This window comes from Staurois parvus, unplaced genomic scaffold, assembly GCF_062004578.1.
Source record: "Staurois parvus isolate SC_StPar_1 unplaced genomic scaffold, SC_StPar_1.0 ptg000019l, whole genome shotgun sequence".
Taxonomy (NCBI): Eukaryota; Metazoa; Chordata; class Amphibia; order Anura; family Ranidae; genus Staurois; species Staurois parvus.
Genome location: NW_028317815.1, coordinates 2,981,194 through 2,993,755, shown reverse-complemented (window position 1 = coordinate 2,993,755; position 12,562 = coordinate 2,981,194). Strand labels below are relative to the sequence as shown.

Sequence of the window (12,562 nt, the reverse complement as noted above, 5' to 3'; positions counted from 1 at the left end):
GGGCACATAGAACACCATTTACTTCGGGGGGAATGTGTGGGAAGAAAAAAAAAAAAAAAAAAAGCCTAACTAGCTGCTTAGAACTTAAAAATAAGCTAGTGTGCATGGAGGCTTAAGCTGATTATAAGGCCGTTGATAACTGGCACGGTACACGTTTTGTGGACCTGCTGCAGCATGTGTATACCTTTGGCTGCTGCCTCAACAGCTAATGGGGATAGGAATTGGGGGCGATAAAACCATGACTCCACCACAGGGTTTTACCATCCGCAACTTTACATGTTAACGAGCCCTAAGAGTGCAGCTGACAGATGCAACCAAGGGCCCATTCACAAGTGCAGCAGAAAATATTGCTCCTTTGTAAAGAGTCCAAAGTGTGTTTGAAAGGGGGTGAAGATGCAATACTTTGCCTCATCAATACCGGATTTAAACCCTTGATTGCTGTGCAATGCATGCAACTGATAGTACTGCAATTAAAGGTTTAAATCGGTGTGAGGTGGTGACACTGTGCCCAGTGATCTTTGACTTCTCCCATGTTGTTCGAGTAGATCTCCACCTCTTTAAAAGGTTGCCTACCCCTGGTCTATAGGGTCCACAGAATACTAGGAAGCACTATACCCACCCAGTACACAGACATTGGTAACAGAGGCTGCTAAACTAAAAGTGCCTGTCCTCATCACTGACATCTTCCTCTCTTATCTACAGCCCATGTACGTGGTGGGTGCGCTGTCAGATCAAGTCCAATGAACCCTAAAGTGGTTCTAAAGCCTTTTATGTATTATATTAAAAAAACCTTCTGTGACCCTTATTGAATTGATGGGAGTGGGGCCCCCACTGTTTTTAGAGAAATGGGAAAGGGAGCTGGGAATTAAAATTAAGTGAACAGCAGAAAAATAAAATGTATAAATTGATGCATGGGGCAATTAATATGAGCACGGTTGAAATTAATAATAAACGTTTAACCAGACAGTATTTTACACAGAGTGTGGCACATAGACAGCAAAGAGGTATCACTGTTGTGTTGGAGGGGATGTGGATTAATGGGATCTATGGCACATATATGGTGGGACTGTCCCAAAATACAGAGGTTTTGGCAGAATACTATACAAGTCATATGAGAAATACTGGGGATCATTATGCAGAAAGCCATGGGGTTGTCTTTCCTATGGGTCAGAAATACCATTGAAACAATACAAAAACAGTATATTATATCATTTAAATTAGTGCAGCCAAGGGACTTATCCCCAAATTCAGGCAGGTACAGGAGCCCCCAACATTGGGGGATTGGATTGATAGAGCTGACTGTAAGATAAATAAGATGGAAGAGCTAGTTCATATAGATGAAGATAAAATGGAAACGTTTAGAAAGGAATGGGTCAGTTGGTATGATTTTAAGACATCTAAAAAAAAAAAATTAAAAAAAATCTGGAAGCGGTAGGAGCCCCAGTCGGATTGAGGTAAGAATTGAAGATCAAGAAATGTATAGGCGGAAAGGATTAAAGAAGAGATATAGTTATGTACAGGAAAGTATGAAAGAGTTGGGCAGAATGTGGGAATGTGTGAGGAATGTGGGAGAATGGATTGTATTTATTATGTGATAAATGATGAAAGTATTGTTTTAAGTATTGGAAAAAAAAAAAAAAAAAAACCCTTCTGTGCTGCAGAGTCCCCCTCCTCCTCATTCTTACCAAAGCCCGATCCAATGATGTGCAGGAGAGCAGTGGCTCTTACTGCTGTGACAAAGGAGCGGGGGCAGGGTCCGAGACATCCAGACAGGGCAGCTCGAGAGAGAGCCTGCATGGAAAACAGCTTTACAAAGAGGAGGAGCCTCGAGCGCTGGCAGAGGAGGATCGGGGCTGTTCTGTGCCCAACCACTGCACAGAGCAGGTAAGTATACCAAGTTTGTTATTAAAGAACAGAGCTGTATGTCACACATTATTGGACTTTGTGACAAGGCAACATATTCACTTTGAATGGGCTGCGAACCGACTTTTTAACCCACATGCCTTTTTTGTCTCAGCACCAACACTTAGGTCCATTGTGTTGTTGATGTTCATTAGGGAGCCATTCAAAGCAAACGGCAGAGTTTATGTGTTGTAATGTGCGTCACTGCAACATGAGGATGTGGATCCAGCCTAAAAGGAACTTCTACACTGCACCAGTCAGTAGAGAAGACTAATGTTTCTAAAAAGCCCATCTACACAAGCCCATGAAACGAATAGTGCATGTGGAATATTACAGTGGTCTTTGGAAATTTATGCCGAATTAGCTGAAATTCAAGCTGTGGGTGCCCTTGAGGTTATAAATCACACGCACATTTAAAATTTAGCCTATAATCACACTTGTCTAATGTGTTTGGTTTATTTAACCCCTTCCCACCTGCACTGGTATCCATTTTTCTGGGCTCGTATGCCCAGGGGGCAGAAAGATCTGCCTAGCCACGAGACCACTGTAATTGGCTGTCACAGGGGTCACGACTGGAGGTTGGTTCTGCCAGTTCTCAAATCATTAGTATACCAAGAGCTGTCTGACAGTTTAGTCTCTGTGCTCGTACTGAGTGCACTCTTAGCACAGAAACCAATGCCACACATTGATGCATATTTGTGGTGTGAGCATTAAAACCCATGCGGTTTTGCCACCGCTCATATGCGTTAGGTGGATCTTTTGACCATACTTCTCTAGTAGGTTACAGGAGTGACCTTAGTTCAGCACTCCTGTGACCCAGATTCAGCTGACAGTGGGCTAAAGTCTGTTGTCGACTGACAACAGAGCCAGTCCAGGCTCTGCAGGGATCCCAACAAAGTCGAGATCCACCCAGATGCCTGACCGGCAGCTGGCTCAGCCTCTCAGCGTGTTGCAAGGAGCCCAAGCCAGCCACTCCTGCCTTTTCCACAGAGATGAAAGGGAAGGGCAGACAGCCAGTGAATGACAGCCACCATTCTGTGCTCAGAGCAGACCAGAGAACTGATCGATCAGTGGTCTTGGATCGCTTAGTTCTTGGGTGTAGAGCTGGCGGGGAAATCGATGCTGCATCCATCTAGAACAGCATTTTTTTTTTTTTAATCCCGCACTTCTTATAAAAAGGCTAGATTTACACCTAACCACAGAGGTATAAGCATGCGTGCTTTCAGATGTAGGTGGGCTGTAGAAAAAAATAAATAAATAAAAAATTCAGACCTGCACTTTTTTTACAGCACACCTCACGATAATGTACATTAGTTTAACAGCAAGGCGTGTTGGAGTGCCATTCATTCTGAATGGGACCACAGCCTCACGCAGCGGTAACACGCATTAGCACTGTGTACCCACAATGCAATAGTTTAACCACTTGCCCTCCTGAGGCTTTACCCCCCTTCATGACCAGGCCATTTTTGCATTACGTCGATACGTTACTTTGACAATTGTGTGGTCATGCAACGCTGCACCCAAATTAAATGTATGTCCTTTTTTCCCCCCACAAAAAGCTTTCTTCCGGTGGTATTTGATCGCCTGTGCATTTTAATTTTTTGCACTATAAGCTAGTGGTGCACCGAAATGAAAATTCTGGTGCCGAAACCAAAAATTCAAAATGCACTTGGCCGAAAACCAAATGTACAGTTTTTAAAAATGAATATATATTTTTTGGGAAAAAAAAAAAAAAAAAAAAATAAAAATATATACCCCCAATTTTTTTGTAAAATATGAAAGAGGATGATACAGCAAGTAAATAGATACCAAATATGTCACGCTTTAAAATTGTGCACGCTCGTGGTATGGCGTGAAACTGCAGTACATAAAAATCTCCATGGGTGAGGCTTTAAAAAGGTCTACAGGTTAGCAGTGTAAAGTTACAGAGGAGGTCTAGTGCGAGAATTATTGTTCTTGCTCTGACATTCGTGGCAATACCTCACGTGTGGTTTGAACATCATCTACATATGTGGGCATGGCCTACATCTGCGTTCACCACTATGTGCGAGCAGGGGTGGACAGGAGTACTTGAAGCTTTTTTTTATTATTTATTTAATGGGGGGTTGCACTGTCTCTTAAGAATAAAAGCGATTAAACATTTTTTTAAATCACAAGAAATGCATGCATCCCTTGTGATAGAAATTAGTGACAGGTCTTTATAGAGAGATCTGGGGTCAAAAAGACCCCACATCTCTCCTCTTCAATGTAAAGCATTAGATAAAAAAAAAAAAAAAAAAAAATAATCCCAATACGTGTCAATTGGTTTACATGAAAGTTATAGCATTTACAAATGGCAGTATAGATAATGGGATATATTTTCTACTATTAATGCTGGTGATCAGAGACTTAACCGGGACTGCGGCAGACATACTGACACTGGGGGGGGGAAACTAACTTGGTGTCACTGACACTGGGCAGGAAGGGGTTAATGTGAAGGGCGATCAAAGGGTTAACTGCACTGGGAGTGGTTTGCTAGGGGGTGGGGGTGTGTGCTTCACTGTAAGCACACTGATCGGGACGGCTATACTGTGCACAGCCATCCTGAGCAGTGTGCTCGACTGACAGGGAGGAAGATTGTTTGCAAACAAAAAAATATTCCTCCTCATCGGAGAAGCTCAGTAATGACCGGGCGCCCGTGGGTACTTATCGGCCCAGGACCCGGTTATTGACATCTGCAGCCACAAATGGTGGCGTGGGTAGGGTGTGCGGCTCACGCGTGCCCCCTACCTGGAAATGCAGAATGACACACAATATACACACACGATTCTGTGTACAGGTGCCGCCCTGTAGCAGTATATCTACTATAGGGCGGTCCTTAGAGCAGTTAAAAGTGAACTAAGGCCCCATGTACACTGCTGCTCCAAAACGTGAGTTTAGGAGCTTTTGGCTTTTTTTTGCCAAAGCCCCTGAACTCAACTCAATAAAAGCCTATATGTCCATGTACACATAGGCTTTTACTAGAGTTTAGGGTCAGGAGAGGAATGTTTTGGCAAAAAAGCGCTTGGGCATTTACCCATGTCCATGGAAAATACTCTGGTCAATCAAATGAATACATGCCTAAGTGGTAAAACGTAGCTAAATGCAGTACAGTGTTTACCCCGTTTAGCGGTTTTCTGCTGCCAGGATAGTTTAACAAGGTGAGTTCATGTGTACATGAGGCCTTAGATCAAATAAAATCATGCCTTCCATTCATAGGAGTTTACTGAAGTTCTATAAACATAATCACACAGGTGATTACATGAGACCCTAGGATCATCCAGCAATAGGGTCAATTCTAACAGACAACCATCTCTTACAGAAACAAAATGTACCATTTCTGTAAAATACAAGAAAAGTTACAATTTCTCTGAAGTGCCAGCTGCTCACCGATACTGTCCTCGGATGAAAGGAGAGGATTTACAAGTAAATAATTACATTACAAACTATTTACAGCTGTGTTCAGAAAACTTCCCAGCTCAGAAGGTGTGTGTGTGTGTGCAAAGGGGGGGCAGGGATTGGCTACTGTAACAGCCAGCAAACAAGACCCAGCAAGTCTTAATTCAACAAGTCAGCCAGAGGTTTCCATCCCCCAACACAGAACACACTCCTTCCATAATGAAATAAACTAAATCAAGGTTTATCCCATTCAGAATGCTGATCAAAGAGCACAAAGCCTGCCCTGACCTCCAGGGGTTACTTTATCTTGTCTCCCCCTTGCTGTAATATACTCCCAGGTCTTCTAGATAATGGAAAGGATGAGACATTCCAAATAAAGTTTGTTGTTTTACAGCTCCTGGGAGTGGGAACGTCTCAGAAATAAAAACAAAACTATAAAAATATAAAAACAAACCAAAATAAAAGAAATAAGGCTTCACTCAAACAGCCATAAAAATGCCTTTACAAGTTTTATTTTTTTTAAACTACTTGCCCTCCAGAGGATTTACCCCCCTTAATGACCACCCTTAATGACCAGGCCTCTTTTTGGCTACTCGGCACTGCACTAATTAAGCTGATAATTGTGCGGTCATACAATGCTGTACCAAAACAAAATGTAAGTCCTTTTTATCCACACAAAAATAGAGCTTTCTTTGGTGGTATTTGATCACCTGTGCACTTATTTTTCGTGCTATAAACAAAAAAAAAACTGATATAGTAATATAGTAAAATGCAAAGTTAGTTAGAAATTTAGGCCAAAGTGTATTCTGTTACATGTTTTTGGTTAAAAAAAAAAAATCCCAATAAGTGTATATTGATTGCTTTGTGTGAAAGTTATAGCATGTACAAACTATGGTATAGATACTGCAATTTACGCCATTTTTTTTGCTATACAGCGCTGTGCTAGTTTAACTGACAATTGCACTGTCATGCAAAACGGTACATAAATGAAATGTATGTCCTTTATTAGACAATTAGAGCTTTCTTTTGGTGGTATTTGATCACCTGTGCACTTTATTTTTGGCGCTATAAACAAAAAAAAGTTTGAAAAAGCCTATTTTCTCATTTCGGTCATAAAAAATATCCAAAACTAAAAAGGTCATCATAAATTTAGCCCAAAACGTATTCTGCTACGTTTTTGGTTAAAAAAATCCTAATAAAGTGTATATTGATTGCTTTGTGTGACAGTTATAGCATCTACAAACTATGGTATAGATAATAGAATTTACACAGCTTTTACTTTCTGACGGCCCATCACATTTCCTGAGGTGCTAAAATACCAGGATAGTACAAACACCCCCAAATAACCCTTTTTCGGAAAGTAGACATACTAAGCTATCTGCTAAGAGGCATATTGAGTCCATGGAAGATTTTTTTTTTTTCCCAAGTTTCTGGAAAATGACAAAAACTTTTTTTTTGCACAAAGTTGTAATTTAAATGATATATTTCTCACACAAGCCATGGGTACATGTGAAGTTACACCCCAAAATACATTCTACTACTTCTACTGGGTATGGGGATACCACATGTGAGACTTTTAGGAGCCTGAAATCCAATGACCACTTTGAAAGCCTGAAGGTGCATAACTTCCTCATTTCACTTCCTCACTACCCATCTCAGTTTCAAAGGCCCTGGAATGCCAGGATAGCACCATACCCCCCCCCCCCCAAATGACCCCTTTTTGGAAAGTAGACACCCAAAGGAATTTAAAAAGGAGGCATGGTGAGAATGTCACAAGGTTTTAAAATATAAACAAAGAAAAGAAAAAAAATTTTTTCTCCTTTTCATTCCAAAAACTTGGAAAACAACAACCACCAACGAGATCTGCAAAATACTCACCATGCTTCTTATCAAATTCCTTGGGGTGTCTACTTTCCAAAAAGGGGTCAAGGTGTCTACTTTCCATGGCATGTGTGAGCAATAAATCATTTAAGTGACAATTTTGTGTAAAAAAAAAAATTTTTTTAATTTTCCAAAAACTTGTGATAAAAAAAAAAAAAAAATTCTTCTATTGATTCAACATGCCTCTCAGCAAATAGTTTGGGGTGTCTACTTTCCAAAAAGGGGTAATTTGGGGGGTGGGGGCATTTTATGCCCAGCATTAGAGGTTTATGCTACACATCACTCACTCTTCTAACCACCTGAAGACCAAGCCTTTTCTGACACTTTGTTCACATTTATTTATTTCAGGTACTTCTATAGCGCCGTCAATTTACGCAGCGCTTTACATATATATTGTACATTCACATCAGTCCCTAACCCTCAAGGGGTGTACAATCATACATACACATACTAGGGCCAATTTATACAGGATCCAATTAACCTACCAGCATGTATTTAGAGTGTCGGGGGAAACCGGAGTACCCGGAGGAAACCCACGCAGGCACATGAAAACAAATCAGTATTTTTTGCTAGGAAATTAATTTGAACCCCCAAATATTACATATTTTTTAAAGCAAACACCCTAGTGAATATAATGGCGGGTGCTGCAATTTTTTATGGTACATAGTACTTGTGCAGCGACATTTCAAACTCAATTTTTTTTTTTTTTTAAATACACTTTTTTTACTTTTATTGCATAAACAATATATTGGCAAAATATAAAAGATGATGGTATGCAAAATAGATACCAAACATGAGGGTGCTTGGGGACGCTATACTAAAGTGAACGCTGGCATAGTGCTGATCTGATCAAATATATTGATCCGTTCAGACACAACTAGCAATGGAGGTTTATTGTGTAGGAGCATGTTCCTGGCAATCAAGGAGGTTAAATGTGAGGACTGATGTACTGACGGGCAATCTGACGCTATCCTTAGAGGGGCGTGAAAACCATGGGAGTGCGAATCACACACACACACACACACACACACACACACACACACAGTGCCACCCTGTAGCAGTATTTCTGCTATAGGGTGGTAAGGAAGCAGTTTGTGTTATGGCGCTACGTTACTTTAACTGACAATTGCGCAGTCATGCAACGCTGCACCCAAATCAGATTTACATCTTTTTTCTCCACGAAAAGAGCTTTATTTCGGTGGTATTTGATTGCCTGTGTTTTTTTATTTTTTGTGCTATAAAAAATAAAAATAAAAAGACGACACTGTACTAATGGCACTGGGGAGGAAGGGGTTAACATTTGAAGGCAATCAAAGGGTTAACTGTGTGAGGGGAGTGTTTCACTAGGGGGCAAACACTGCAGCCGTGCTCCCAGTCAGTGTTTGCCGAAAATTGCCAGGCTCTGGCGGATAATCACTGGCCGGGACCCGGTTATTGGCACCCGCGATCGGCGGTGCAGGTAGGGCGGGCGCGCGCCCCCTACCCGAAATGCAAAATCACACATACATACATACATATACATACTGTGTGCAGTGGTTTTGCACAGAGTAGCCTGGCTCATCCTCTTCTCGGGTTCCCTGCCGACTCTTCTGGCTCCTCCTGTGTTGGGTGCCCCCACAGCAAGCAGCTTGCTATGAGGGCACCAGCTGCTCTGTGTTTCCATTCACACAAGGAGCTGTGGCTTGGCTCGCCCCCGCTTTCTCCTCATTGGCTGACTGGCTGTGACTGACAGCAGTGAGAGCCAATGGCTCCCACTTCCTGTCTCAGCCAATGAGGAGACAGAGACCCGTAACAGCCAAGACTGTCATTCGCTGGATCGCAATGAGGCTCAGGTAAGTTTTGAGGGGGCTGGGGGAGCTACTGCACACACAAGGTTTTTTACCTTCTTGCATAGAATGCATGAAAGTAAGAAACCTACAGCCTTTACTTTAATTAGGGACATGCGTTCTGGTGTGTTTTTCCACATTCCAGTACACTGCAGTGCAGAAAAATGTAGCTTGTTCTTTTTTCTGGTGGAACTGATGGGGGGGGGGTGTTTAACAGAACAATGTTACGCAATTATTTACTTTTCATTCCGCAGAAACTTTTGTGCTAGAAAAAAAAAACCCATGCATAAAGAAAGTTCAGTAACAAGGTTTGTGGATCTAGCCTAAAAACACAAAATCTAAAAACAGAAAATCTAAAAACCTGCTCAGAGGACGGATGTACACATGTATGTAGGTGCAGGTATTGTAAGAAGGAAAAAAAATGCACGAAGTTCAGTAAATTGTTGGTGAATGTAGCCTAAAAACAAACATAAAATCACTTAGCCCCCCATTCACAGACATTTCACATCGCATGACAAGTTGCAACCTACTGTTGGCAACAGAGCCATTCAAATCAGTATGACTCAAGTGAAGTCGTCCAATTTCAGTCATATTCAGTGTGAACCAGGGCTAAATCCTGCTTCTGAGGACATAACATCCATGTATGCCAGATGCAGCTATTGGGGGGGGGGGGGGGGGCAATTTTACTGATCTCTATGCAGGATTTTTGTGGTAGAAAAAAAAAAAAAAAAAAAAAAAAAGATGTAATAAGTTCAGAGAAATGTTTGTCAATGAAGCCTAAACAAAATCCTGTGTCTAAGGTCAGGTATCCATGTATGCCAGGTACAGGTATGGGGGGTGTTGGAAGAAAAGAGACAACTTAATGCAATTATTTACTGATCAATACACAGGAAGTTTGAGTGTAAACAAAAACAAACACCACGCATAATAAGTTCAGAAAAAGGTTTGTCAATGTAGCAAAAAAATAAAAGAACAAAAACCTGTTTCAGGATGTACATGCCAGATGCAGGTAATGAGGGGGGGGGGGCAATTTTATGCCATTAGCTACTAATTATTACACATTAAGTTTTGTGCAAAAAAAAAAAAAAAAAAAAAAAGAGAACACACCATTCATGCTAAGTTCAGAAAGGGTTTGTCAATGTAGCCCAGGAACACCAAATCCTGTGTCTGAGGACATACATATACACGTATGCCAGATTCAGGTATTGGGGGGAGAGAAAGGGGCAATTGACTGATTACAGGAAGGGGGTGTTTTTTTTTGGGGGTGAACCCCACACACGTAATAAAAACGGGGGGGGGGGGATAAAATGGAGGGCAGCGTTTATCAGTGTAGCCTAAAAAACACAAAATGTAGAAACAAAACAAGAAGCTAAGGCACAAAGAAAACCCAGCTGTTCCAGGTGGAATCCGAAGCAGCTGTCCACAACAACCAATCAGCTTCTAGTGTTCATTTTCAAAGCTTAGCTGAAGAAACCAAAGCTAGGAAACGATTGGTTAACACGCCCGGCTGCTGCAGCATTATGAACACAATAAAAGGAGCACATCATATTAACGAACAGAAGAGCGAAGCCCCGACTGTCAGCCCCATACAATGGATTGGAGGAAGCATGAGACGATCTCACAGACTAGTAGCAGGTATGAGGTGATCGGTGAAGCCACAGGAAGGAGAAGTGATGATCCCCACAGCCTCCATGCAGACAGCTCCCACAGCCTCCATGCAGACAGCGCCCCCTCCCCCCACACCTCTCACTAAGTTGATGTCAAAGTCCAGCAGAGCTCCCAGGCGGCCGGGGCTGACTTAGGAAGGACGGAGCCCGGAGCCTTCTCCTCTCCAACAGGTGCCACTCACCCAAGTTGCCGTCAGTGTCCCCAGTCGGTGTCCCCGGTTCAGCCCTCAGCTCCCATACCGGAGTCTCCCGCCCCCGCTGCTCCGGTGCGATGAATGAGCAGAGCCAGGCACACCTGTGGGCGATGCACACATCCGCTCTCCAGCACAATACCAGACAGGAAGCAGAAAAAACACCGAGAGAGGGAGAGAGAGAGAGGAGTCCAGCCTTCCAGTCAGGATCGGGTTACAGCCTGGCCGTGCGGAGGAATGGGAGGGGCGGGGAGCTCACATCGGGGGTGGAGGGTGGGGGGGATCCATGACAAAGACGAGCGGTCCGGGCTGTGTCCTCATACAAGAACTCCTCATACCGGGGACTCGGCTGCTGGAGGCACCTCGGCGGAGCCATGGAATAGAAGAGTCCAGGGGTGGAGGGCTGCAGGCTCCCGAAGTGTCCATTGTTCTTGGGGGGGAATGGTTCCCTTCTACAAGGAGGGAGACTACCCCCTCATAGGCTCCCTTATATAGTCAAATCAGTCGGCTCATCAATCACACCGTGTATGGGGGGGGGGGGGGAGGGGAGCACACACTCTGGTTGCTATTGGCAACAAGCTATTAACTGCTTGCATACTTTCCTGACCAGGCCATTTTTTGCACTGCGTTACTTTAACTGACAATTGCGCGGTCATGCAACGCTGCACCCAAATGAAATTTACGTCCTTTTTTCCCCCCATGAATAGAGGTTTATTTTGATGGTATTTGATCGCCTGTGCGTTTTTTTTTATTTTTTGCACTATAAACAAAAAAAAAACAATTTTGAAAAAAAAACATTTTGGCTATTAAACAATTAAAAAAATCAAATTTCCTCATAAATTTAGGCCAAATTGTATTCTGCGACATGTCTTTGCTAACAAAAATCCCAATACGTGTACATTACTTGGTTTACATTAAAGTTATAGCGTCTACAAATGGTGGTATATATACTGGGATTTTTTTATACTAGTAACGGCGGCGATCAGCGACTTATAGAGGGACTTTGGTGGGCATTCTGACACTGGGGGGGGAACTGACTAACTGCCACCCCCAGTGACACTAATACTACAGGTACTTGTATAGCGCCATCAATTTACGCAGCGCTTTACACATATATTGTACATTCACATCAGTCCCTAACCCTCAAGGGTTGTATAATCTAAGGGCCCTAACTTACATTCATATACAAGGGCCAATTTAGAAAGGAGCCAATTAACCTAGCAGCATGTCTTTGGAGTGTGAGAGGAAACCAGAGTACCCGGAGGAAACCCATGGAGACACAGGGAGAACATGCAAGCTCCAGGCAGGTGATGCCATGGTTGGGATTTGAACCAACAACCCTAGTACTGCCAGGCAGAAGTGCTAACCACATAGCCACTGTGCTGTAATACAGTGATCACTGCTAATAAAAAGCACTGACACTGTACTAATGACACTGGGCAGGAAGGGGTTAACATCTGGGGCAATCAAAGGGTTCACTGTGTGATTTTTGCTCTTTTACAAACTGCGCTGTGTGTGTTTTACTGTGTAATCATTCTGGTTTGTATTGCTCAGCTGTGCCGAGCAATACAAAGCAGCATTCTGGTGCTGAGGGGAGAGATCTGTATTGTATTATTTGCCAAAGATAATGATTTACAATTAGGACTTAGTTCAATAGTTTGTTTACATACAGAGCTCT

General features: G+C 42.7%; 1 protein-coding gene across 2 annotated transcripts in view; it reads right to left on the bottom strand.

Annotated features, from left to right (window-relative positions):
• PLXNB2 (plexin B2) overlaps positions 1-11,090 on the bottom strand; it is a 280,669-nt gene extending 269,579 nt beyond the window's left edge. For both annotated transcript variants that reach the window (XM_089684488.1, XM_089684490.1), the window contains exon 1: positions 10,876-11,090. The gene's annotated coding sequence lies outside the window, so the exon portion shown is untranslated. The remainder of the gene's footprint in view (positions 1-10,875) is intronic.
• Positions 11,091-12,562: the final 1,472 nt, after the last annotated feature.